This window comes from Lathyrus oleraceus, chromosome 1, assembly GCF_024323335.1.
Source record: "Lathyrus oleraceus cultivar Zhongwan6 chromosome 1, CAAS_Psat_ZW6_1.0, whole genome shotgun sequence".
NCBI classification, from domain to species: Eukaryota; Viridiplantae; Streptophyta; class Magnoliopsida; order Fabales; family Fabaceae; genus Lathyrus; species Lathyrus oleraceus.
The window spans coordinates 367,508,756-367,534,677 of NC_066579.1; the positions used below are offsets into that span (position 1 = coordinate 367,508,756).

The window sequence follows — 25,922 nt, forward strand, 5'->3', positions numbered from 1 at the left end:
ACTGGTAGAGGGGCATACATCAGTATCCGTTGGGACATCCGATGCAAATAATCAATTCTCTTCATTCGTTACATTAATCCTTGCTGAATTAGGTAAAATAATACTCAGCACTACTTGGCCTCTCACCATAATGTAGAACTGATCCCGATTCTTTATTGCAACCAACTTTTGTGCCAGACACAAGTTAGCATGTAAACCTAAGCCTAATGCCATGGCAGTGATCAAGCATCCTATCACAATCCCACCAGAACGGGATTTCGCTATCTCCTACATCTTAGCGAGCATAAATGTCGCTGTATGAATTCTTCATTGGTGAAAAACAACATCAATAAAGTACAAATATTTCAAGTTGATATTCCCGCTGCTATCACCTCAGCAAAAAATAGTGTGAGCCAAGATTTTATGAAAATACCAGATTGCTGGGTTGTGAATATGGTATGATTTTCTCCCTTCCATACTGGTGGCCAGCTCACAAGTCAATCTCTACCAGAAGGTACCAAACTCGAGGGTCCAAGGTCACGTCGAGCGAATTTATATACTGCACTGATTATGATCGACATCAAATTGGAAATAGGCGTCAATATCATAATGATTAGGATAGTACTCTTTATTAAACATCCTAAAGACAACGCCTCCACTTACCCGACACACGCATCTCATATATAGATAATCAAATGAACTAAAAAATTCTAAGGTTGACCTCACATAAGTCCTATGTTTTCGAGTTACAAAGTGACTCATCTGTAAGCTCTCATATAGTCTACAGGCTTAAGGTTCTAAGACAGGAGTCATCAGGCTTGGGTCTTGAAGGCATGGTGGTAAATGTGAAATTCAGATTTCTTAGTAAGGGTAGTGAGAAATCAAAAAAATTTAAGTGGGAAAGTTTCATTTTTGACACTGGATATAGGTTATGGATAGTGTGGTGATCATTTTTCGTGTTTACGATTTTGGATTTGGTTGAGAATTAAGTGAGATATGGATGTTTTAAGAATGAGTTTCAATGGAGTTTAAAGTGGAATAATGAGGAAAAAGAAGAAGGAAAAAGTGGAATTTTGAAAGGTGGGGTGGTGGGGAAACGTGTGAAGTGGGAAAGGGGGGAGAGGGAGAGAAGAAAATAGTCTGATTACCTTGAAAATTGTGCCTAAAACACGCTGAGGGGCGTCATCTGATCGCTCGACTTTATGAGTCGAATTTGGGGTACAAACTGCAAGTGCACAGTTCTATCGCGTAGTTTTAAAAGATATCGATCCCACAGGGACTTATGAATCGATATACCGTTATCTAAGGTTACTTCGTAAAGCTAAGGTGGATAATGTTTGATTGTTTGAGGAAAAGCTAAAAACTAAACTAAGATCTAGATTAAATATTAATAAAGCGGATATCGGTATGCAGTTCGTCGTAATTAAGGAATCAACTCTTTGTCGGTCCCTTGGTTTTAAAACAAATCTTTTCAGTTGACTTTATTGATTAAAAGTTTTATCTCAAACTCTCGCTCTGTTGAATAAACCATGATTTTATGTTAACGTAGCTGTCACTTATAATTAAGTCAAAAACCATTTTTTGAAAGCAATAAAGTCCGTAGAAACTCTTTTTAAGAAAACACTAACCGATTAAACACCTTATCTCAAACTCTCGCTCTGTTGATTTAGGTTATATAATTAAATTCGAATGCTTAACTCTCGTCCTCACATTCAATCTTTAAAAATACTTTTTGGAAAAGATTTGAATTTAATCAACTCTAAAAATTGCTCTCGCCCTGATCTAGAATTAATGTCCAATTTACACTGTCCAGTTAAAACCTCAAACTCTCGCTCTATTGATTTTAACTTCTTTATGTCTTTTACTTTCGTACAAAAACCTTGTTATTAAACCTGTAAATTGAGACCGTAAAAAGAGTGATTTTAATTTTAAACTTTAGATAAACCAACTTAATTTTGATTCCTTCATTCCGCTTACTTTACATACCGATACCTAGATAAATTAGCAAGACATGCTAAACAGACTTAAATAAATATCATGCATAAACAGACTCATCTCAAGCAAATAATATAAATAAATAATAAAACAAAGCATTAATTAATAATTAAAGAACCTGAATAATTTAAACAGTAGTCTTGAACACTCCACCACAAGCCGGTAGGATTTGTTCTTGAATTCTTCAATTAACCAACAAATTAAAACGAAGGAATAAAAAAAACTAGATTCTAACGTAAGGTTAGATCCGGTGAAAAGGTACACAATAGTTTCCGGTGTAAAAACTATTATGTGAAAAACTAATTAAGTGCTAGAGAAGAAAATAGAATTGCCAAAAGAAAATAATAAAAGTTGCAAAAGTAGTATGTAAAAGGTATGCCTAAGCTGCTGAGAAAAACAAAATTGGAAACTGCCGAAATCTGGAAAAAAGCGTGTACTCTGCAGGTTTTGAAAGTAGCTATTTATATTGGTGCCTTCCGTAACGGTTTTCAAAACGTCTTCCGTAAATATAGCCATTACTTTGAAAAAGAGTCAAGCGTGCAGATAGGTTCAACGCGTTCCTGGTGCCAAAAATGTAGGAATGGTGTGACGTTCGTCACACCATGTGTGACGTTCGTTACAGGAGTGTGCAAGGCGTGACGCTCGTCACAGCCTCTGTGACGCTCGTCACAGGCACAACGCCTGTGTCTTCTTTGGGCTGGGCTTGGCTTTTGCTATTTGTTTCTTTTCATTCCTTTTTGCACCTCCTTTTCTTCCTTTTTTTACTTTTGCTTCAAATAGATCACCTGAGACAAATAGAAAGGAAATACCGCGTAATATCTAATAAAATGAAGTAAATTGAAATAAATAATAATATAATTTAATTGAATTAAGTCCTAAAATATGATATAATTTCACGTTATCATCATCCTGGATGACGGTCTACTCGCCAATGCCCAAGGGTCAATAGTGCATAATTACATTCACTGAGGGGCGTCAACCATAGCTGACGGGTGCCAGCTTTCATTTTTTTCTTCGTATTTTTCACTTTTTTTGGTTCTTTTGGTGCGCTCGCGTGTTTCTTAACTTTCATACCACACTCAATATTATTTTTATTTAGCAAATAAATAAAAGTAATAGATAAAAGGGAAAAAAAGTCATGGGTTTCCTCCCCTACACTTAGTCGAACATTGTCCTCACTTAGTCGAACATTTCCTCGACAAGATAAATTAGAAACATAATAGAAAAACAATGACAATAGAAACCAAAAAGCGGGAAAAAGTTCCTCCCCTACACTTAGTCGAACATTGTCCTCAATGTTTTGGTGAAAGTGGAAGAAGGAAAGGAAAAACATGTTAAGCGATCAATGAACACAGTGTCTGGCTACTGGTCTTGTTACCCTGTGTAAGGTGTAAACTTCTTGATACAAATGGTCTATCTGCTCTGCCATTCTATCTATTTGGTCTTTTAAGGCTCGGCGGAGAGCGGTGACTTCATGTTTGAGGGTGTTGAGCTTGATAACATGAAATAATATCACATTTTTGGACTCGATCTAATTAAATTATATTATTATTTGTTTCGATTTATTTCATTTTATTCGATATTACTTGGTATTTTTCCTTCTATTTGTCTCAGGTAACTTATTTGAAGCATAAGTGAAAAAGGAAGAAAAGGGGATGCAAAAAGATAATGAGAAGCAAATTCCACTAAAGCCCAGCCCACAATCACAAGCCAGGAGCGCTGAAGTTGTGACGACCGCCACACAAGGTGTGACGAGCGTCACGCCCTGCTACCTTGTGTTACGAGCGTAACACATGGTGTGACGAACGTCACACCCCTCTCCTATATTTTTGGCTTTTAACGCGCGACAGAGGCACGTTGAAGCCTATTCTTCCGCTTGACTCTTGGAACGTGAAGACTACTTACGGAAGGCATTTTTGGAAACCGTTACAAAAGTGGATTAATATAAATAGTTGCTTTTATCCAACCCTGAAGCCCGTCTCTTTCCGCCGTGCAAGCATATTTTACAGCATTACTTTTCTACAGCTTTCTATTTTATTAGAAATTTTTATTTCTTTCTTTTCCAGTCAATCTTTCAAGCACTTAATTAATTTTTCACACAATAGTTTCTACACCGGAAACTATTGTGTATCTTTTACTGGATCTAACCTTACGTTAGATCATAGTATTTTATTCCTTCGCTTTTATTTTCCTGTCCGATTGAAGAGTTCAAGAACAAATCCAACCGGTCTGTGGTAGAGTGTTCAACATTGCTATTAATTATTCAGGTTCTTTAATTTATTGTTTTAATTTATATATGCTCTGCATTGCTGTTTATTTATACTGTTTGCCTGAGATGGTTTTATTTAAGCATGATGATTGTTTAGACCCGTTTAGCATGTCCGGCTAAGTATTTTAGATATCGGTATGTAAAGTAAGCGGAATGAAGGAATCAAAACTAAGTTGGTTTAATTTCATTTAAAAATAAAGTCACTCTTTTTATGGTCTCAATTTACAGGGTTAATCCCAAAGTTTATGTACGAGAGTAAAAGACATAAAGAAGTTAAAATCAATAGAACGAAAGTTTGAGTTTTTAACTGGACAGTGTAAATTGGACATTAATTCTAAATCAGGGCGAAAGCAATTTTTAGAGTTAATTAAATTCTAATCTTTTTCAAAAAATATTTTTAAAGGTTAAATGTGAGGACGAGAGTTAAGCATTTAAGTTTAATTATATAATCTAAGTCAATAGAGCGAGAGTTTGAGACGAGGGTGTTTAAACGGTTAGTGTTTTCTTAAAAAAAAGTTTATATAGATTCTGTTGTTTTCAAAAAGTGATTTTGGACTTAACTAATAAGTGACAGCTACGTTAATATAAAGTCATGGTCTATTCAACAGAGCGAGAGTTTGAGAAAAGACTTTTAATCAATAGTGTCTACTGAAAAGATTTATTTTAAAACCAAGAAACCAACGAAGATTTGATTCCCTAATTACGACGAACTACATACCGATATCCGCTAAATTGATATTTAATTTAGATCTAATTTTAGTTTTACTTTTCCCCCAAACAATCAAAGTATCATCCGCCTTAGCTTTACGAAGTAACCTTAGAAAACGGTATATCGATTCATAAGTCCCTGTGGGATCGATATCTTTTAAAACTACGCGATAGAACTGTGCACTTGCAGTTAGTACCCCAAATCGACTCATAAAGTCGCGATCAAGTTTTTGGCGCCGTTGCCGGGGACTTTTATTTAGTCGATATCGTAACTCTTCCGTTACGCTGTAGAGACTAAGGCAATTTTTATTTTCCTTTTTTTCTTTCGTTGATTTGTATGCCACACACTCGCTCACAAGGCGAGCCATTTTACTTACGAATCAACGACGTTGAACTATATCTCCGAGTCTTACGACGAATTCGGGAATATCGTGCTGCAAACAATCTCCCTCCTATCGAAGTGCCCGACCTCAAAAATCTTCTTCCTTCGCCGATACCCGAGATGGCAGAACCAGCTCGTGCTCTTCGAGATTACGCCGCTCCATCGCAAGATGAGCCGTATTCGAGTATTGCTCCACCCGCAATCGAAGCAAACAACTGCGAACTTAAACCTTCGCTGCTACAAGCAGTGCAACAGAATCAATTCTCTGGAAATCCTACCGAGGATCCAAACCTTCATTTATCCGTATTTGTCCAATACGCTGATACTGTTAAAGCTAATGGTGTCACTTCAGAGGCAATTCAACTTCGTCTCTTTCCTTTCTCGTTAAGAGATAAAACTAGAAGATGGCTTCAGTCTCTTCCTTCCAACTCAGTCACCACATGGAACGAGTTGAAGAAAGTCTTTCTTGCCCGATATTTTCCTCCAAGCAAAACAGCTATGTTGAGAGCCCAGATAAATGGATTTAAATAGAAAGATAACGAGTCTCTTTTCGAAGCATGGGAAAGATACAAAGACATGATGAGACTTTGTCCACAACATGGTTTAGAGGACTGGTTAGTAATTCATACCTTCTATAATGGTCTCTTGTACAACACAAGGTTAACAATAGACGCCGCCGCAGGTGGTGCGCTTATGGATAAACCTTATGCCGATGCTTATCAACTTATCGAAAGCATGGCCCAAAATCATTATCAGTGGGGAAGCGATCGAACAATGGTACAGAAACCTCAAACGAAAAGTGGCATGTATGAGATAAGTAGCCTTGATCATGTTAATGCAAAAGTGGATGCTCTGGCCCAGAAAATTGAAAGTTTAAATGTATCACCTCCAGCCACCGTGGTTGCCGCAACTCAAAATTGCGAAGTCTGTGGAATCCAAGGTCACACTCCTGCAGACTGTCAACTCCTAACAGGAATCCAAGCAGAACAAGTGAATTATGCTCAAGGAAATCCCTACTCGCATACCTATAACTCTCACTGGAAGAACCATCCTAATTTTTCATATAAGAGTAATAATGCTTTATACGCACCAGGACAAGCTCCCAATCAAGCCCCAGCTATACCTCCGGGATATCAAAAGCCGATCCCATATACACCTAACAATAACGTTCCTAGGAAATCCAACTTGGAAATCATGATGGAGAACTTCATAGTTTCTCAACAGCAAACCAATAAGGACTTCTTAAACCAGAATGTACACACTAGCGAACAAATTAAACAACTAGCAAGTAAAGTAGATGCCCTGGCTACCCATAACAAAATGCTGGAAACACAAATCTCACAAGTAGCTCAACAACAAGCGCCTACTGCTACCCCAACTGGTACATTTCCTGGACAGCCCCAACCTAACCCGAAAAGCCACGCTCATGCAATCATATTAAGAAGTGGAACGGAAGTAGAAGGACCGTCTGGTCCAAGGATGGAAAACCAAAACTCTAAAAAGTCAACTGAGGAAGAAAGTAAACCTAAGGAAAAGGAAGAGGGTAATAAGGAAACCGTAGAAAAGAAAGAACCTTATGTACCTCCACCACCATATAAACCACCTATCCCTTACCCTCAAAGGCTTATTAAAACCAAAGATGCGGGCCAATTTAAAAAATTTGTTGACCTACTGAAACAATTAAACGTCACAATTCCGTTTACAGAAGCTATTATGCAGATGCCCTCATATGCTAAGTTCTTAAAAGAAATTCTTTCTAATAAAAGGAAACTTGAAGATAGCGAAACCGTTACACTCACTGCTGAATGTAGCGCCATAATCCAGAATATGCCTCCAAAACTTAAGGATCCTGGTAGTTTCTCTATACCCTGTCACATAGGAAAATTTGTCATAGATAAAGCCTTATGCGATTTAGGAGCCGGTATTAGTGTTATGCCTTTATCCATATGCAAGAAACTGGAAATGGGAGAATTAAGACCAACTAAAATGTCTGTGCAACTAGCAGATCGTTCTGTTAGATATCCTATAGGAATTCTTGAAAACGTTCCCGTGCGCATAGGACAATTCTACATTCCAACCGATTTTATAATTATGGACATTAGAGAAGATGAAGTTACACCCATTATATTGGGAAGACCATTCTTAGCAACCGCCGGTGCGATCATAGACGTAAAACGAGGACGACTCACTTTCGAAGTAGGAGAAGAGAAAATTGAGTTCATTCTTTCCAAAATTTTGAAAGCACCTGCAATAGAAGACACATGTTACTTCATGGATATCATCGATGAATGCATAAAAGAAACAGAGTTAGAGAATGACAAGTTGTCTGACTATCGTGTAGAAGACAAACTTAACCAATGTTTAGGAATAACACCGGACCCTACGCAATGCCTTAAGAAACTAACCCTCGACCTGAAAACACTTCCCAAAAATCTGAGATATGAATTCCTAGACTTAGAACTTGAACGACCAGTGATAGTTAATGCAGACCTAGGAAAACTCGAAACCGAAAAACTCCTACATATCTTAAGAAAATATCCAACCGCACTAGGATACAACATCACCGATCTTAAAGGAATAAGTCCTTCTATTTGTATGCACCGCATCATGCTAGAAGAAGACTGTAAAACCTCTAGGGAACATCAGAGGAGACTAAACCCGATCCTGAGTGAGGTAGTGAAGAAGGAAGTAACAAAGTTATTAGAGGCGGGTATCATATATCCTATATCTGATAGCAAATGGGTTAGTCCTGTACACGTAGTACCAAAGAAAGGAGGTATAACAGTTATTGAAAATGAAAAAGGAGAAACTATAACCAAACGAATCGAATCGGGATGGAGAATGTGCATTGACTATAGGAAACTAAACAAAGCAACCCGAAAAGACCATTTCCCTTTACCATTCATAGACCAGATGTTAGAACGATTAGCAAAACATTCTCATTTCTGCTATCTAGACGGTTACTCAGGCTTCTTTCAAATACCAATTCATCCTGATGACCAAGAAAAGACAACATTCACATGTCCTTTTGGTACCTTCGCTTATCGACGAATGCCGTTTGGCTTGTGCAATGCTCCCGCAACCTTCCAAAGGTGCATGATGGCAATATTCGCCGATTTTCTCGAAAACATCATGGAAGTATTTATGGATGATTTTTCTGTATGCGGACAAAGCTTTGAAGAATGTCTTGAAAACCTAGAAAGAGTTCTAGAACGATGTGTAAAAGTAAACCTAGTACTTAATTGGGAAAAATGTCACTTTATGGTACAAGAAGGAATTGTTTTAGGACACATCGTATCAAATAGAGGAATTGAAGTAGACAAAGCCAAAATAGAAGTAATCGAAAACCTTCAACCTCCGAAAACTGTGAGAGAAGTACGAAGCTTCTTAGGACACGCCGGTTTTCACCGACGATTCATTAAAGATTTCTCTAAAATAACTAAACCTTTGACCGGATTATTAATGAAAGATGTTGAATTCATCTTTGACAATAAATGTTTAGAAGCATTTCAAACGCTTAAACAAGCATTGATCTCCGCACCCATAATGCAGACCCCTGATTGGAATGAACCATTCGAAATAATGTGTGACGCAAGTGATTACACCGTGGGCGCTGTTTTAGGACAACGAAAGGATAAAAAGCTTCACGTCATATATTACGCAAGTAGAACTCTATATGAAGCACAAATGAATTACGCCACAACCGAGAAAGAACTTCTAGCAGTAGTGTTTGCACTAGATAAATTTCGTTCTTACTTGGTCGGAGCTAAAATAATCGTTCACACTGACCACGCCGCCATTAAGTACCTCTTAACAAAAAAGGATGCTAAACCTAGACTCCTAAGGTGGATCTTGTTGCTACAAGAATTCGATCTGGAAATCAAAGATAAGAAAGGAACTGAAAACGTAGTAGCAGATCACCTCTCTAGACTCGAAAACCTGGAATCGGAAAGAACATCGATCAACGATGATTTCTCGTACGATAAACTTATAGCTACTTTGGAAGAAAATAAAGCTGATAAACAGGTAGAGACCACCTTAGCTATATGTGTTACACCATGGTACGCTGACTTCGTCAATTACTTAGCTGCCGGAATAGTTCCACCTAATTTATCTTACCAACAAAAGAAACGATTCTTCCATGACATAAAACATTACTACTGGGATGACCCTTTACTTTTCAAAAGAGGCCCCGATGGTATTTTCCGTCGGTGTATACATGAAGAAGAGATAGAAAATATAATCCAACACTGTCACTCCGCTCCTTATGGTGGACATGCAAGTACATCCAAGACCTGCTCCAAAATCCTACAAGCCGGTCTTTATTGGCCAAACATATGGAAGGATGTGCATGCGGCTATCAAGAAATGTGATAGATGTCAACGCACAGGAAACATATCTAGACGTGACGAGATGCCACAAAAGGGCATTTTGGAAGTAAAGATTTTCGACGTGTGGGGAATAGATTTCATGGGACCTTTTCCACCTTCTTTCGGTAACAAGTACATACTCGTAGCGGTTGACTACGTATCAAAATGGATTGAAGTTATAGCTTCTCCAACAAACGACACACGAGTAGTAACTAGACTCTTTAAGAATATAATATTTCCGAGATTTGGTGTCCCAAGAATAGTAGTCAGTGATGGTGGATTGTTAGGGACCAATTAGTACTACTTTTTATACCATTTTATTGGTCCCTTTTACCAAGTTTGATGTTATTACACACTTTTATTCTCACTATTTTGTATAAATGCAATTAGGTTTAATTTATTTTGTTTTGAATAGTTATTTCACATTTTTGTTAGTTTTGTAGAATTTCTGGGATAAGAAGGCTTTGGATTGCAATACCACATCTTGGAGGAAGCTTGCCAAACAAGGAAGCTGGAGAAGCAACAGTTCGCTCCGCGAACTGCCTTCGCGCCGCGAAGGCTGCGAATCCAGCAAGCTGACTGAGGGTCAAAAGTGCTATTCTGCAGGAAAAGTTTATTGCCATTTTGATGTCTGCCTGAGAATTGCTTTTCTGCTTTAGATGACAATGTCCAATTAGGGAAATGTCAACCTTTTTTGTTAGAGACAAAATACATTAATCTAGGGCATTGAAAGCATAGACGATTATCATTCACACAGATTATTGAGAGCTTTTTGTAAGAGAAAAAAGGAGAGTTTTTCATCTTTATCTTTCTGCTTTGAACAATGATGATGAGGAGCTAAACTCCCTTTTGTCAAGATTGGAGGTAGTAGCTATTCTCATCTGTTTATGTATTCACTTTGATTTATATATTTGATAAAGATTGTTGATGTATTGAATACTGTTTTTGCTCTACTTTGAAAACTAGATTTGAGTAGTTGTCGAGAGAGATTACTTGAGTTTAGACATAAAACAGATTTTCAAGTAGTGAATAAGTTGTAGAGATAGATTTATTCATTACTCTTCTTTGGTATTAAACATTAAAGATTGCTATATTGATAGTTAGGTGGAGAGATCGTCTAAGGATCAATATAGTGGTTATCACGATATCATTTAGACATAAATGACTTTGAGAGGATACTTGAACATCATCAATAATCTTGAATCTATTTATTTATCATAAGGAATCATAAACATTTGAAATAGTGAACTCCAATCTTGCCAAGCTTTTATATTTGACTAAAACCATTTCATAGTTTTTGTTAACATTCACTCACAAAATATTTTTCCAAACAAAACAACCCTGTTACTTTCTAAACTTATAACATTTGAATTATAGAACGGCGGTAATATTACCCAATCTCTGTGGATACGATATAAAAATATTTGCCGAAGATATACTTTTCAACATGGATCGCATTTCATATCTAAGATACTCGAAAAACTACTGTTTAAGTATGGTGTAAGACATAGAGTAGCGACACCTTACCATCCTCAAACCAGTGGACAAGTGGAGGTGTCTAACAGAGAAATCAAACAAATATTGGAAAAAACAGTCGCCACCTCAAGGAAAGACTGGTCATCGAAACTACCGGAAGCTTTATGGGCATATCGAACCGCTTACAAAACTCCCATAGGGACAACCCCATTTAAGCTTATTTATGGAAAATCTTGCCACCTCCCGGTAGAATTAGAACATAAGGCCTACTGGGCTATTAAAAATCTAAATTTAAACTATAAGTCCGCTGGTGAAAAGCGAATTCTTGACATAAACGAATTAGAGGAACTTCGACAAGACGCCTACGAAAATGCCAGAATCTACAAAGAAAGAACGAAAAAATGGCATGACAAACGTATATCCAGAAAAATCTTCAAACAAGGCGATATAGTCCTTTTGTTCAACTCTAGGCTTAAGTTATTCCCGGGAAAACTACGATCTAGATGGTCAGGCCCTTTCCAAGTTACTAATGTTTTCCCTAGTGGAGCTGTGGAAATTAAAGGTAAATCTATGGAACCAGTTATCGTAAACGGGCAGCGTCTAAAACATTATCACTATGCAGAGAACAATGAAGATTCGCAAGTCCTGCACTTAGACGTAATGCCTCCAGAATTTATAGATTATATTTGATAGTTTTTATGTCGAGCTTGCGACATTAAACAAAGCGCTTCGTGGGAGACAACCCACAAATATTTTTATTTTTATTTCTTCTTTAATTATTCTTTTAAATTTTATTTAGTATTCATTCTTAATTTATTTTAACTTATAAAAAATTTCTTCTTTTCTTCTTTCGGCATTTGGCCAAATCCTGACAAAAACTCTTGTTTTTCTTTTCTCTAGCTAACACTAACCTGATGGGACAAATTGATCGTATGGGTATCAAATTCAGAGGGAAAGCTCAGAAACAAAAGTTTGAGGAACTAGCAGAGAGAGAGATGCTACCTAGTTTGTATGCTGATGATTGGGCAATGACTGCCCTTGGACTAAGAGAGAGTGTCTTGTATTTGCTGAGTCAAATAGGGTGGGAAATCACTCCTATCCGAAGACAATTCGTCACTTACCGGAGACTCACACTAGAATTCCTTAGCTCCCTGATCTATCTACCCAGCCATGGAAAAGGAATAAGCAGAGGTTTCATTCAGTTCAGAATGTTCAACATGGAGTATCAATTTAACATTCAAGATTTTACCAACCTTTTAGGTTTCCCTACCTCTTTTGATACATTCACAGTGAGCCAAGAAGACCTTTTTGAATATAGAGAACTTGAACATTTTTGGGGAAGCTTGACTGAAAATGACGACCCCGAGGAACATGAGTTTCTCTCTGGAAACATACATAACCCGGCCTTTCGTTATTTCCATAAGATCCTGGCCCACACCCTTTTTGGGAAGAAGTCAAATATTACTACAGTATCACGTGATGAACTCTTCATCATGTTTTGTGCTTCCCAGAACCGTCCTGTGAATGGTGCCACTTTTATGTTGGCGAACTTTGACCGCCTTATCCAAGATGAACAAGCACCAATTCAAATAGGCGGATTGATAACCATGATTGGTAATGCTATCGGATTACGTCAACCTATGCTTGACCTAAGCCCTTTCTGTGGCATTGCGACTATGAGTATACCCTTCCTCTTCAACATTATGTTTATAGAAAACCTCGGGCCTGAAGAGTTTGAGCTTATAATTAACAACCAAGTTCTTTGCCTATTCACCTTGCCTAGTCCGAGGACTAGTGTTCATAACCGCAATATCTGGCTCTACAATCTGAACGGAATACCCTCTCCTGCTAGATCTACTGAATCCATCCAGGACTATGAGATTTGTGACGACCAGATTCCTTATGCTGAGTCTGAACCTCAGACACCATCTGGTTATTATGATATTGACCCTTCTCCTCAACCCATCCCGACCGAAGAGTCGGCAATACCCGATCCTAGACATCATATGCCCGGAGATAATTATAACACCATCATTCAAGCCTTGATGTCAGAACAAGACGCCCTCAGAGAAGAGTTAGCTAACATGGGACAAGAATTTCTGGGATACATGAGCAGTATGACAAATCAATTCCACGAGTTGCTAAACCGTGTTAACTCCTTTGCTCCTCCAGCCAGAGATCCTGCAAGTGGCTAGAAGTTGTTTTTCTTAGTTACTTAGTTTTAGTTTAGGCTATTTATTAATTTTGTTTCACATTATTTTTAATATTAGTATTTGTTTTTCTTTCGCATGTTTGCTTTTGGTCTTCCAATGTTACATTATGATTATTTTATGAAGCTATTGCATTATTGGTTTATTTTATTTTGATCTATGCAATTTCTATAATTACAAATAATGATATCCACTATATGCTAATAATTACTATGCATGTTAAAGAAATACACATATTATGGTAGTAGAATAGCATGCAAGGAAATTTAAAAGTATCACAATAGCAAAATAAAATAAACAGAAGCAAAACAAAATAACAAAAAAATAAAATATAATAGTAAACAACAAATTATGAAGAACGCAAGCAGTGACCGTTGCAAACTTACTGTGTGACGAGCGTCACACACGCCATCACGGTCGTCACACCAAGTGCCTGTGACGCCCGTAACACCTCTGTCACGAGCGTGACACCTTCAGACTAGGTGAACGTTAGTAACCGTTGGAGACACGACCGTTACACCACCCCACTTTTTACCTTCCCCATTCATTCACCCATTTACTCACATTTACCCATATTTATTTATTTTTCACCCACTCCCTTTCCAACTTCCAAATTTTTTCCTATAAATACCCACCATACCTTTCTTCATACACCACAAACCATTCTATAAAATACATTTCATTTTCTTTCCTTTTACTTCTTTCAACCCACTTATCAGTATGGCGGGAAACCAAGAATTCAGAAATATCATCTTCCGATCCGAAGATGATAATTATCAAAGGGAGCAGTTCGAGCGGTTCCAACAGCGAGGTGTCGTATCCACCAGGTATCCTGATTCAACTTGTTTACAAGAATTAGGATTACTTCAAGGTATACAATGGATGCTCCGCCTTGCTGATTTAGCCTTTCTTTGCACACACAATCAACCTACCTACCCATCCCTCACCTTAGAATTTTTAAGTTCTTATTCGTACAACACTCCTACCGGTGAAGACGAGTACTTAACCGGTACCGCAACCTTCCGCATGTTCAACACCGAGTACTCACTGTCCTAGAACCAATTGAGTACCATACTACAATTCCCTGTAGAAGGTCAAGTCCACCCAAGAATACCTCTGAACTCCCAGTGGCACATAAACGCCTTCGACCTCTTTAGAAAAATATCTGGTGTGGAAACCAACAACTGGGATGTACTGCTTGCTTCGCATATACATAACTGTAAGACCCCAATTTTGGCCCTAAGATCCCTCATGGCCCATATCATCTCATATCATGGCCTCAAGGATCATTGCATACCCTAGCTGTCCTCTTAGTGGGTGGGATACCTTGTGAGTGTGATTTTTGATCACCAAACATGTATTGCATTTGTATATCATTGCTTTTCATATGTTTACTAACCAAAAGTACAAAAATATTGTCATCTAACCATGTTTCTTGCAGCTGAAGCAATCATCAGTCAATCAGTCAAATCAGGCCTTGAGCAATAGATGGTGGCCATTCTTGAAGAATTTGGACACCATGATCATTCATAAAGAGTTCATATAACTTGTGATATCATTCGGAATCAAGATCTCATGTGAAAGAGGCTTGAAATTCATCAGAACATGGCCCAGTCAACCAAAAGTCAACAAAAGTCAACTGTGGTCAACTGTGGATTTAATCAGTGATTTGATGACTGGAATTGGTTAAAAAGATCTCATTCATGTCCATACAAGTCCTATTTGATGTTTCAAAGACCAAGATTGAAGGATTTGAAGTCAGACAGACAGTTTCCCAAAATGGCAAATGAACCTGTATTTTCAGCTGCCCAAAATGGAAAGTTTTTGACCTCAAAAACAGAAGTCCAAGGAAGCTTCAAATGAAAAATTGTTCAACATGACAGATGTAGATCTTGTTCTTACCTTTCCAAAAAGTCCAAGAACTCAAAAATCCAATGTGTGGTTTGCAAGATATGGTCAGATGAATTTCAGAAAATACCCGTAATCGGGAGGGCATAACTACCACATGGTTTATCCAAAATGCAAGTTCTTTATATGCACAAACTCCATTTAATGTGTACTTCAAAGTTGCATAATTGGATTTTTTGGAAAAGGCTCTATGCAAAATGCCATTTTCGAAGTGAATCAATTTAAAGAGAGGGGCAAAATGGTCCACATTTGAAAATATTGGGAATTTGCAAATAAGGATTATACCAACAGCTCCCAAATGATATTTTGGACTGGTTTCAAGTGTTAATTTTCTGCAGAGCATGCTTCTAAATTAAAGAGCTTAATTCCAAATTTCACACATAAACCATTTTACTCTAAACATCCATTTTCCACTAATTGAGATTAAGATTGGATTAAAGGTTACATATATATTACTAATCCATAACAGAATTTTGGAACTAATCACAATTCTCATAATCACATTTCTTTCTACAAATCGTTTTCACCATAACAGAAAAAAAAAACCAATTCTCTCATCTCATTTTTTTGCTCAAGGCTTTCACAAGATTTTTGGATTCTTTCACCGAGAGGTCATCAATTTCGTGTGTTTTCTCTGCTAATTCACAAATTGCAGGTGTTGATGAAGTTCTGTTGATGAAGAACGAAGCATAACCGCGACCGATTCCGACTGTTGCGAAGCCGTGAACATCCATAGCAGTTGGTGATTCTTGACAATCCAAACACCTTCGAGCTACCAGAACCACACTACACGACTTCTTGATCATCACACGCGATCTGTTTCACATCCTCGAGCTCAAATTCACGCGAACTCCGCACTGCGTTTCCGGAAAAGGTTGGGAATCGAATCTTGTAGTTGTCTAAATTGAGCTAGGAATATTGTAGAGTAGACATTGTAGATCACATATCAGCTGATAGATTGTTGATTTCACTGTAATTAGTTTGAGTTGTCATCATTCGAAGTTTCGTCGCGATTTCCTTTTGCCGTCGATTCGCTTTGTATGTTAAGTTATGGACGAAATTGCTTCTATATTCGTGATCGTGATGCAAAACCGGTTCGACCGGTATATAGTTTATGAATTTCCATGGCCGTTTGTTCAAACCCTAAGATTTGCAGCGAAGAACTGATGTTGAAGACGATGAAACTCGTTCTTTTTCTGGAAATTTTGCTCCTTAGATCCGTTTCCCTGCGTTGCAATGTTGGTTCCGTGTTTCCGCCGCCAGATCAAATCCTAGCCGTCCATCTCTTTTAATTGAAACGGCAGTGTTTAAGGCCGGGCTTTAAGTATTTCCACTATGCCACTGGCTTCATAATTAAATTAATAAATCCTAATATTAATTCGAATAAATATTAAATAAATATTTTAAATCTTAGAAAAATCATATAATACTCAAAATTAATCCAAAAAATACCATTCTTTTTTTTGTTAATCGTATTTTTTCCTCTACTATTTTATAAAAATGAAAAACAAATATGTGCTTGGTAAAGAATCTAAATAGCCATAGAGATGTTTTGATGTATATTATTTTCATACACATTACCATTTTAATTCTATAATTCACATGCTACATCCAAAATAAATGAAAATTGAGATATTGGTTCTTGACATCCTGCTGGATTTTTTGACATAGGTTTCATAATTGTTGAGCCTATGGTTTATTATCTATGAATTATTGAATTTGGATGTGTAATAATGTGACATAGTTTGATAGGCTGAATTCATCAAATTGATTACCATGCTTCCCATTGGCCAATGGCCCTAATTTTTTGCATGAAGCTCCATTACCATGTTAAGATTCAGTATGATTTTTTGTGGATTTTTACAATCCATTTTCAATTTGATCCCTATTTTTTCTTGCTGCCTAGCATGTTAGAGTTCCATTGGTGTAACCTTTAGCATTTATGTTGCCATATCCTCATAATTAATCCAATGGACATGAAACTTTGTAGCACGGTTCCTAACATGTTAATGTAGCTTTTAGCTTTGGTCCTACTAATTTATAATGCACGATTGCTGTTTGCCATTAGATGGAAGTTGGTGTATAATTTTTGACTTCATTTGATGTAGTTTTTGCATGCTGTACCATGTTTAATTAATTCCTATTGATCTATTAGTCCAAATGACTTGAAAATTAACATGTGGCTTGCTGAATACCTTCTGGTTAGAACATAATTTTTGTGGATTTTTTGGTGCCATTTTGGCATTTATTTGAATGTGATCTTGCTGGTTGTTTGTATGAGACTCCACATTGCATCTTTTGCCTTCCATGTTGCGTAAATTAAAATGTGTACATAGTTTGGATATGGGACCAATTGGGATCCCTTTGTATTTGATATAATTTGACTTTGATCATGAATTGGTTGCTGTTTTAAGATTTTTCCATCCTTTTGACCCTAGGCTAGTCCTAGTGGTCATGTTACTTACATTTGAAGTTAATTGTGCCTTTTCAGGTTAAGGAGTTAATGATTAAGGAATTTGCTCCACATTTTGGATTGTGTTACTTGACTTATAAACTAACCAACTTGTTTTGTAGGATTTTGGTTCATGTGAGCCTTGTGCTATGCACATCATTAATTGTATAATTGTACTTTGTTAATTGATTCTTATGTTGTTATCTGATTATGAATGGGATGCTGATTTTATTGGATTGTTTCCAGGTACCCTTTAGTTGCTCAGTTCTCTTAAGAACTTGCTTTGCTTTGCTTAAATAGCAACTTGCATTGAGGTATAAAACCTTCTTCTTCATGTAGTCTGGAGACCCGGTCTGTTATTTGACCGGGCAAATTGTCTGAAGTCCTCCTTAAGAGGCATTGATTGTGTATGTTTATATTTGTCCCAAGCAGGAAAAGTCCTCATTCGAGGCAATTGGTGGAAGGTAGGGATAAGCAATCTATCCCCCACTATTCAGTGAGTCTTCTCCTTGCTCCCATTACATGGTTGTAGCATCGAGATCCCAACCCAAGATCTATCGAGTCCAATTGGGGAAAGAGTTCCATCTTTCTGAACTCCCCCACATTCTTATATTTACATGCTCTCTCGGACCTGAGATAGAAGCAATGAGGCACACCCCTCATATCCTTTCATCTGCTTCACCTGAGCCCCTCAATGGCCAGGTTAAGAGCGACACTTACCTCTTACAGTGGACTTTCATAGTCAAACCCTTTTGCTTGAGCCTCATGAATGGTTATAGCGTGTGCTACTTGAATTTATGTGATTGATTATTTGATTCATCATACATGATTACTTGATTGCCATTGTGCATTTTACCTTTGATTGCCATTAGTGCATGTTTATGTCATTTGTCCTTGTGACATTGTTTGCTTACCCATTGAGGAACCAGTTATAAGTCCCTGTAAGCTGGCATCTGTTCCCATGACATGGAAGGGGTAGAGTGTAAGACCTCATTGGTCACTCATACCCATTGCCTAGTGCATTTATTCGGTGTATGTGAGGATTCATTGTAAGTCCCTGTGATGTGGCATTTGTATTCCTAGGATCATACTGTGGAGGTTAACATAAGTCCAGATGGATTGGCAGTTGACTTCCCTGTTTTGTTTTTGTTTTATTCTGATGGAGATTAGTGTAAGTCCATAGAGTGGCTTCTGATATCCTTGCTTGTTTTAGGAGACAGGTATAAGACCATTGAGTGGCATCCAGTATCCGCTTTTATTTACTTTCATCTGTTACCATGTTCATATTATTGCTCATTTGTAGCCTATTCCTAAGGACCCACTTGAATCATTTCCCATATGATTTCAAGAGGCGGACCCTTCTAAGAAGTTTTACATACATTCCACCATTATCCATTCATCCCATTGTGTCCTACCTTTTCACACATGTTTTAAAAAGATCGAAATAAGTGTTGTGCAAACATTCTCACCTTCTTTCCAAATTAGAAACTTGGACCTTAAGTCCATGATTTTCCAAACTTCATTTTTGTAAATACTTCATTTTGAATTGACTTTAATCATACTTTGACCTTTTTGTAAATAATCCAAATAACTTCACCCATTCAAATGATTTTGTGGCTTTGTCCATATTTGTTAAGTTTTCATACATTAGCTATAGGTTTGATTTACCCTAGTTGGTTGATATTAATCTCACCTATTTGTCCTTAGTAGATGAATTGTAAGCCTTCCTTGCCTATTATAGGGTTAACCCCTCTCTGGCAAGTTGAAGCTTTTCTCACATGGTGGACTAGTTGTTATATAAGGTTGAGTTTTCTCCCGTGGGTAACGTAAGACCTTTGAGCTTTTGTTTTAAAATTGAACTCACTAATTTTTGGAAATTTTTTAGCCGAACTACGGCGTTTTGATCCTTACCTTTGATGGAAGGTACGTAGGCAGCGGGTTCATCCGTTCAAACCCAATAATTAATTTGTACATTCTTTTCTCATCATCCCAATCATGTTTGCACAATACTTATGTCATGACAAACAATAATTTTCAAACAACAAAGTGTGAAAAGGGCTCCCTAGGAGTACCTAGGACGCATTGGGTGCCTAACACCTTCCCATTGCGTAATTTACCCCTTACCCCGATCTCTGATCTTTTTATTGGTTTTCTACGTGTAAAACTTCTTAGGTTTTTGTTCGCTTTTTAACCAGTCCTTAGGATAAATAAAAGTGCGGTGGCGACTCTATATTCATTGTATACATTGCTTATGATTTAATTGATAGATCATATAGCGACGAATACACCGCTACAGAAAAGTGGCGACTCTGCTGGGGATGTATATCCTTGGTGGTATTGCCAACTTTTCACCTTGTTGTGTGATATATTATCATTCGTTATTTGACGTATTTTTGTACAATTTGGGATAACTGTATTGATTGTAATGTGTGAATTGCTTGATGTACAAATGTTGTTTGCTTTGGTGATCTGTGAGATGAGTTCTATACCCGAACTCGAGTGCACTCTAGGATAGGAGAATGGCATAGTCTTGTTGACTGGTGTGGAGTAGTCCTTAGCCAGTTGACTTGCGAGTCCATTCACTTGGTGGAGGTCATGTTGGATTAATAATGTCACACAAGTTATTTGTGGTTAGGCATTATTCTTCCAATCATGTGCCTTAGAAGCCAAGGACCTTAGTTTACCAAACCCATCTTGGCCTATTTTTAGGACGTAGTGCGGAGGTCGTTCAGATGTAAGTTCTGATGCGATTGTCACGCGATACTACACTCATAAGAGTTTCTCTTGAGAATATTTTTGGAATACGAGTACTCGTTCCTCCGACAATATCCGAAAGATGGAACGATGATTATGGGAACCTCTGGTAGAACATGTCTGGCAGGTTTAAACCCTAGTACACTCCCTTTGGGTGGTTCTTAACCGAGACTCCATGCTCGTGACTCTCAGCAAACCCGTGATTCGTGGTTGAGTCGTTCAAACATCGTTAATATCAATGGATCCCGGATCAGGTGTAAAACCTAAAATCCACCAAAGCGGCTGGTTGATATTAAGGATGTTTGAGCCGGTTCATGTACCGTTAATATCAATGGAACTTGGGTATTGATAAGGTGTAAAACCTAAATCCACCAAAATGGATGATTGATATTAGGGATACATTGAGCTTTCCCATGACCTTTGTTTGGTGTGCTTTGCTTGATCCTTGAGTGTGATTGTTGCATTCATGCATTCATGCATTCATCTACATCCATATCATCAGATAAAAAGAAAATTTTCAAGGAACTCAAAGGAGTTTATTTGCAAAAAATTTCAAACATGAAAAAACCGGGAAATTTTTTTCACCTGATCTATCTGATGAGATATTCTCATATACGATCAAAATGTAAATATTTCAAAGTTTGCAAATAGAACCCTCGAGTTTCTTTGAAATAAAAAACAAGCATATGCACAAACACTTCATGCATCATGTTGCATAAGCGGGTGTTTTGTTCCAGTCTCCCGTCCTGTGGCCTGACCCTGCGATCTTCATTTATTTTGGAGACGCACCTCGCCGGTATTATACCAGAGCCAATCTCTGCCAGAGTGATGGATCATCCGGAGTCAGAGAATTGTGAACTCAGAGAGATATTGGCCAGACTAAGTACTGTTGATGGATTTATTCCTGGTTAACAAATCCCGGGATGGCATTGGCTACTATTCTGGGGCATATAATGAGCAAGGTCTATTCACGAGTGGAGGATTCATCCATGATGACCAGTCTGTAGAAGAAGAAGCCGCTGCTATCACTGAAGAAGATGCAGAAGATATGAGCAATTTTGTCATTCCTGGTGGTGTCTGCCACAATTGGGTCACTGTGGATGTTCCTACAGTTATCCATAAGTCAGAGTAATAATGCTCACTTTGTTTAAAACCCTTCTCCCATGCCAAAAGGAGAAGTGATGACATTGTTGGCTCATATAAAACAATGATATTTTCATTCAATTATTGCATTGTTAAATATTTGTTTTTCCATTTGTTTTCACTTTTTGCTTTTTGCATGAAATCAGTGATCACAAAAAACCTGAAAAACAAAAACAGCTTTTTCATCTGCATAAATGATTTGCTTGTTTAAATTCAAAAGCTTTTCATTATCCAGAATCATTATGCAGGGATTTCTAAACCCATTGAACATAATGATCCAACGCCATCTCCCAAATTTGAATTCCTTGTATTCGAGGCAGAGGAAGATGATGTTGAAGGGGATTCCTGATGAGATTACCTGAACACTTGAGCAATAAAAAGCAGATCATTCAGCTGCGTCTCAAGAACCCAGCAACAGTCAGACTGGGGCATTACAAATGTAAAATAAAAAAAATAAAAAAAAAAAAAAAAAGAGAAGAGGGTGAAAAATCAAAGTAAAAGCAAAAATCAGGAAAAAATTTTCAAATAGAAAAAAAAGAATAAAAGAAGCCTGATACCCTCAAAGCCAAGTTGACTGATGCTGAATGGGTTCAGAGTCGTTATGACCAACTGAATTTGATTGAAGAGAGGAGATTAACTGCCATGTGTCATGGTCAGTTGTATCAGCAGAGAATGAAGAAAGCATTCGATAAGAAGGTTAAGCCTCGTGTGTTCCGAGAAGGTGACCTTGTGCTCAAGAAAGTTTTGTCTTTCGCGCCTGATTCCAGGGGCAAGTGGACTCCAAACTACGAGGGTCTATATGTTGTTAAGAGAGCCTTTTCAGGCGGTGCTTTGATGCTTACAACAATGGATGGGGAGGATTTCACTCGTCCTGTGAATTCAGATGCAGTCAAGAGATACTTTGCCTAAAAAAAAGTATATGCAAATGAAAAACAGAATAACTCGCTAAGTTGAAAACCCGAAAGGGCGGCTTAGGCAAAAAATGAGCGTCTCGGTGGAAAACCTGCAAGGGTAATCCAGGCAAAAGTTAGAGACTTGATAAAAAAGCATATTTGCATCCCGCTAGACTGAGTACCTCACTCTGGGGCAATCTAGGCAAAAATTAGGGATTTGGCAAGTAAACTGCACCCTGACAAGACTTTCTGTTTCACCAGCCGTCTTTTCGTCAGAGGGTTCTCGATTCGTTGTCGACTGAAGCTTCGGATACATCGAGATTCAAATTGGTAGAGAAAGGATCATTATGTTCAATGTAGCCCTCTTCCAATATATATCACTGATTTCAAATTTGTACAGATCTATGGAGTCTTGCCATTTGCAGGCTACCATTCCATCAAATCAATTTGAGCTTTTATCCAATTATTTGCACTCTTGTTTATTTCAATTCAACAAATGTTTTGCATGTTTTAATTGATAAAAATATCATTGTTTTAAAAACAAATTTTTTCAAAATTATTGTTTTAAACAAAGTGAACATTCACAATGATAAAAGGATACTCAAAGAATTTCCCCAGTGCTCTCCCAAGGGTGGCATGGTTTCCAACAGGTAAGACATTCGTTCATACTCCTGGTTTGGTTTGTATCCTTCTTCTCCAGATTTGATTGTTGGGGTTGTCCCCCAAGCAGAGATTTGGTTGTTGGGGTTGTCCCCTAAGCAGAGCTTCTGTGGATTTTGGTTCCCCGAAGCAGAATGGTGTATTGAAGACTCAGTCTGTTCTCCAGCAGTGGTCTCTCCCCGGCTTGATTGCTCAGTCGTTCAGAATATTTGTGGTTAGTGGGTTGATATCCCCGTATCCCGTATTTCTCCCCAAGTGAGTTGTCAGCATAATTGCAAGTCGAGTTGTTGGTGGGGTTGTTCCTCAAGCAGAGTGTTGTTGAAGACTCAGTTTTCTCCAACAGCAGTTTTCCCCCAGTATGGATGTTTTCCTTGTGGAATATTCGGCGGTTGATGGTTTGCCACCTTGGTGCCTCGTCACTTTCTCCAGTGGATCGCTATCCCCAGACTTTATTTGTCTCCTTGGCACAGTATAGCTGTTATTGATATCCCCATCGCAGTCGCGAGCAGAGTTGTTGTCGCTCTCCCCAGCGCAGTTGCCGGCGGATTTATCTGTTTTCTCAGCACGGTCGCTTTCCTTTTGGAAGACTCGGTAAGTCAGTGGTTTGATACCCGGTACTTTACCTCTTCCCCGGCAAAGTCGTCAGTGGAGGTGTTTACTTTCCCTCTATCAGAATGGTTGTTATCCTCAGCAGAGCAGGATTTATTTTCCTACTCAGTGGTTGATGGGGTTGATATCCCGGTATTTTCATCCATCTTTCTCCGACATTTGTCTGCAGAGCGGTTGTTGTGGCAATATTGCCTGTTGAACCTCCTTCAATCCCCGTATGGTCGGTTGATAGCTCCATCATCCAGAGATTGTATTGATTTCTTGATTACTCTTCGATCCTCAGTAGAGCGGATTTTATTGCAGAGTTTACTGATGTGATCCATCAGACGTGTGTTCGCCCCGAGTAGAGTGGTTTGTTGCAGAATCTACTTGTTTGGTGCTTTCCTTCCTCAGTGGGTTGTTCCCCAATGGAGTTGTATTGGATCCATTTCCATAGCAGTGTTTGCTAGGATCCCCTGCAGGACTTTGAGATTCTCTTGTTCCCCGACAGATTTGTCTTGGTGGCTATTTTGCCTGTTGTGACTTTCTGTGCCCTAGTTGGGATGATCGCTGATCCATTGCTCAGAATTGGTATTCTCCAGATATCTCTGATTCTTTTGCTTCTGCTTCCCAGCAGTACCCGCAGATCTTTGCTTTATAGCATATAGATCTCCAGCAGAATTGGCTTTCCAGTTGGTTTTCCCCTGGAAGTATAATACCGGACGTTTGATTCCTGGACCTGTTGTGTTAGTAATGTCTGTTTTGTCAGCATTCATCAAACATAAATCACGCATATTCATGCATATTCATAAAGCATTCCGATATTCATGTTGCATTTTTGCCATATATCCTTTGTTTGTTGTTCCCTGCTATGGTGATATAGATCGCTTTATAGATCTTCCTAAGCAGATGACGGGTGTTAAATCTCTCCATATAGAGTCAGCCCATAAGCAGAAAGTGTCTGTCTTTCCTTCTGCAGTTCCCCACTGAGATGTACCCTCGTGGATGACGGTTTCTTCCGTTTCCTCCCAACACATATATTGGGATGGAGGTTCCTATGTGAGTTATATCCTCATTAGGACGTGTCTTGATTCAGTCTGTCTTTTCGGATCTTTCCTGAATTGACATTTGTCGTCTGTTCATTGTGCTTCCCTGTGGTGATTTTCATCCCCAGCGGAGTTTCGGGCCTCTACCCTTATACCGGTAGTTGTAAGTCCTATTGTTCCTTTCCTCTTGGCGGAATTTGTGGTTATATACCTTTCATTCCTCCGCAAGAGTCGATTCTGGCCTCTACCCTTATACCGGTAGTTATAAGTCCTATCTTTCCTGGCTTCCTTGGCAGAACTTGTGGTTATATACCTTTTAGTCCCCAGCCAGAGTTGTTGGTTTTCTACCTGATAGCCGGTAGTCGTAAATCCTAATTCCCTACTCTCCAACAGAGTTTGTGGTCTGTTATAAACCTCATGTTTGGTTTCTCGTGCGGATTCGTGATTTACTCTATCCCCATGCGGAGTATTTGGTTTTCTACCCCGTATTCGGTAGATGTAAACCCTAATTTGTGGTTATTCCCACCAGAGTATGGCTTCTACCCCGTATTCGGTAGTTGTAAGTCCTATCTCTTTTCCCCTAGCAGTGGTAACCTTTGTGGTTCGATTTGGTTGACGGTGGATTTTCTATTGTTGTGGTGTTATCCCTAACAGAGTTTGGTTCCCGGTGGTGATTTATATCCCCAGTGGAGTTTGTGGTCTTCTACCCCGTATTCGGTAGTTGTAAATCCTTTGTCGCTGTGATTTTTCTCTCCAGCGGAGTGGTATCTTATGATACATGTGGATAATTGCCGATTGCTAGCAATTTCATCCTCGGCGGAGTCTTTGGTTTCTTACCCAGTAGTCGGTATTGTTAAACCTCTTGTTTTCTCAGCCAGATTTCTGGTCTTCTGCCCCGTATTCGGTAGATGTAAACCCTAATCCCCTTTGTGGTTATCTTCATTCAATATTCGATGTTGATATTCCTCCCTGCTTCGGGTTAGTTGCTCTTGAGTAAGCACTTGTATTCCCAGCAGTCTCCTGAATCATTGCCGGATGCTAGCAATGTTATCCTTTTGAATTCGCCAGTGGGTCTTTTCACCGTTTGCT

General features: G+C 38.4%; 1 non-coding gene across 1 annotated transcript; it reads right to left on the reverse strand.

Moving 5' to 3' along the window:
* Positions 1 to 5,831: 5,831 nt before the first annotated feature.
* Positions 5,832 to 5,938, reverse strand: LOC127116269 (small nucleolar RNA R71). Its single transcript, XR_007801229.1, has one exon. It is a non-coding gene; the product is annotated as a small nucleolar RNA R71 (small nucleolar RNA).
* Between the last annotated feature and the right edge of the window lie 19,984 nt (positions 5,939 to 25,922).